This window comes from Vombatus ursinus, unplaced genomic scaffold (genome assembly GCF_900497805.2).
Source record: "Vombatus ursinus unplaced genomic scaffold, bare-nosed wombat genome assembly UNPS02014845.1, whole genome shotgun sequence".
NCBI lineage: Eukaryota > Metazoa > Chordata > Mammalia > Diprotodontia > Vombatidae > Vombatus > Vombatus ursinus.
This window is the reverse complement of record NW_020954623.1, coordinates 7,019,765-7,023,165: the sequence shown is the minus strand read 5'-3', so window position 1 is coordinate 7,023,165 and position 3,401 is coordinate 7,019,765.

Genomic DNA, 3,401 nt, shown 5'->3' with positions numbered 1-3,401 from the left:
TCCTCTGTGTCTGCCCAGTGCATGGATGCTCAGGCCCCTGTGGGAGGGCTGTCCATTGCAGGAGTCCACCAGGATACCACTGTCTGTCCCCTCCCTGGGGAGCCCTCGCTGGCCCAGGACCCCATGTAGGAGCAGACTATACTTAGCTCCCCTCTGAGATTCAACAAGCCTTTGGCACGGAATGAAGCCGCAAAGATTATCAGTCAGAGCTGGACCTGTAGTCAGGAAGACCTGAGTTCAAATCCTGCTCAGGCATGGACCAACTGGGTGGCCCTGGGCAAGTTACTTTGCTTCTGTCTGCCTCAGTTTCCTCTCCTGTAAAATGGGAACCATAATAGCACCTACCTTGCAGGGTTACAGGAAGGTCAAATGAGATCCTGTTTGTGAAGCACCTGTAAACATCAGCTATGATTAATGCTCTTTTTCTCTGTGGTCCCCTTTTCTGGGCCTCAGTTTCCTCCGCTGTAAAATGGGGCTGTTGTTTAGGGTTGGTTATGCGATCCCCTTCAAAACGCTCTGGAAATGGGAGCCATTATCTTGGCGGCTCCACCTCGAGGAGGCAGAGTCCCTGGTGCTGGAGAATGAGTTCTGATGACAGCGTGACCAGGGTGCTCCTCCCGGAAGCTTCCCTGAGAGACCTCTGCCAGCCCCCAGTGTTCCTGAGACTGGTCCCACACTCTCACACGTAGTAACACACATGCACGTGGTAACACACACATGATAGAACACACACTCCTCAGCGTGGCACTGGGGGCCCACTGCGAACACAAACAAGTCTACAGTGGACAAACAGGGCAGGCCCCTCGGGAAAGGCTCGTGGAGAAGGTGGGGTCTCAGCTGTGCCCGGGGCGCAGCTGGAGAGGGTCCCTGAGGAAATCATGGGGGGAGGAAATCATGCGAGGGGCAGAGAGGCCAATGGAACGAGGAAGGGGAGGACATGAGTCTGAGGGACCCACGTTTGTTGATCTGGATAGCACAGGAGGGAGACCATCAAAGGAATATGGACACAACTAGGTCTTAAAGACTGCCCCCTCCTTTAACAGGCCAGGGACCTGCCCAAGGACACTCAGACAGCTAGAAGCAGCTGGCTTCGAAGCCAGGTCCCCAGCTCCTTGTGCTGCCCCTGCTTTTGTACAGGTCACTGATTCTGGGGTGCTGGACTTGGTGGTGAGACACCTGTCTGGGCCTTGCGTTCTCAGGAAGGAAGGACAGACTGGTCCTGGGCCCCCAGACAAAAGAAAAAGTGGGCCTTCCCCTTCCTCCCCCCCTCAGTCTCTGTAGCTTCTCCTGCCCCAGTGACGGCATCTATGCATCTGTGGGCAGGAAGAATGAGCCACCGGGCTTCCTGTGATGAGCTGCCTGGGGAGGGGGCGCATTTGGCAACAGCAGGGACTCCCTTTCGCCACCCTGGAAGCAGCTTCTGTGGCAACAGTTCCTCGGCGGCGTCAACCTGGAGGGATTTGTGGACAGAGAGCCAGCTCCCAACCATCTCCTTCCAGAAGCTCTGGCCTCTCCTGACTGCCCTTTGCAGCCCTCCCACCTCTGCCTGTTGATGCTTTCTCAGTCTCATCCTGCATCTTCATCTTGACATCCCCCAAGCTTCTGTCCTGCCTGGGTTCCCTTCAGCTTTCCCTCATCATCTCCCTGAGCTCCAATCCATTGGACATCTGACAGCTTAAACTCAGCTATCCAAAACAGAAGTCCTTTCTCCCCAAACCCACCTCTCACGTCATCCCACATACTCACTCAGTTGCCAAACGATGTCATCACCCTCCATGGCCTTTCTCATCTCTGTTCCCATCTCTCAGCCACCCCCAAATTCAGGCCCCCATCTCCTCTTGCCTAGATGATTGTAATAGGCATGTCATGGGTCTCTGCCCTCCACATTGCACTATCCACGCAGCTGCCAAAGTGATTTTTCCCAAAATGTAGGTCTAACCGCATTCCCCTGGACATGAGAAAGCTCCAGCTGCTCCCTGTCACTTCTCAGGTGGGCATTTCCTTCCTATCCATCCACAGCATGGAGTCCAGTGCCTGGCACATTATCAATAGCAAATGTTTGTTGGCTGATTGATTGTGCTGTGAAGGAGGGTAGAGATTTTGTAGAGGGGGAGGGAGGGAAGGGCTGCCTTCTGAGCCCACCTCGGGGGCCAGAGTGGAGAGGGAGCAGCTCAGTTGGCAAAGGGCAGGTGCATAAAGCAGGGCTTTACTTGCCCATTTGGCCATTTTCAGACACCCACCGTGTGCCAAACTCTGGGGTTAGGGTAAGGGTTAGGGATTAGGGAAAAAGATAGTCTTTGACCTCAAGGAGCTCTCAATCTAATGAGGCAGAGACAATGTACAGAGATAAGGAATGAAGGGGGCTGTGGGAGGCTGGACCTGGGATTTTAGCTGGGACCAGAAGGAGACTGGGGAGGTCAGAGCCTTCCAGGTGTGAGGGATAGCCAGGACTGTGGAAAGAGGAAGGGAAATCCTTTGGGAAAGTGTTAGGGTTAGGAGCTTGCTGTCCAAGCACCTGGTCTGCACTGTGGGGTGCACTGGACCTCTTTCCATGTCTTTGGGGGAGACCTGTAACCAGCACTGGGTGATGGAAGGGAGACGATGGAACTGGGAAGGGGATCTCTCCACAGAACCCACAGAAAGGTAAAGGTGGAAAGGTCCTTCGGTATGGTCAAGCCCAACTCTGCCATTTTACAAGAAACAGGTGCAGAGGGGATGTCACAGAGGTCAGTGGTGGCCTAGTGGGGGCTCATCTGCCATCTCATGGGCTGCCACAGGAGGGGACGGTGGCCCTGCATGTGAATAAACAAGGCCTGTCTGGGCAGAGGTGGGATGGGGCCAGACTGCAGAGGGACTGAGGGACTGACGTCTACAGGCGGGTGATGTGATGAAAGTCTGGGCCTGGCCCGTGTCCCGAGATGGAGGAGAAGGGTTCCACCAAACGGAGAATTGTCAGGAACGTTCCACACCGGGAAGGCCTGGCGAGGAGGAATGGGCTTGGGGAGGGTGCTGAGGGAGAACCAGGAGCAGAACCCAGCCTGGCAGGAAGGAGATGAGCTCTACAATGTCCCCCAGCCTGGTGATCCCAGGTCTGCTGGATTGTCTCCCCCATCCCACCCCTTTTACCATCCCATGGCCACCATCCACCGGACTCTTACAGCTTCCTTCCCCTAGTCTTCCTGTGTCCAGTTGCTTGGACCACATCACTCTGCATCACACTGGCATGGCTGTGGTGGATTGGAGTCAGAGGCTTGGGGCAGTCACCTCTGTGCCTCACTTGACTCCTTTGTAAAATGAGGTGGTTGGATCGACTTGGAAGGACCCTTCCACCTCATTCTCCACGGCAATGTTAATGCTTCCTCACTGGTATTGAATAAAGTTCAAACCACTTAGCCGGGCGT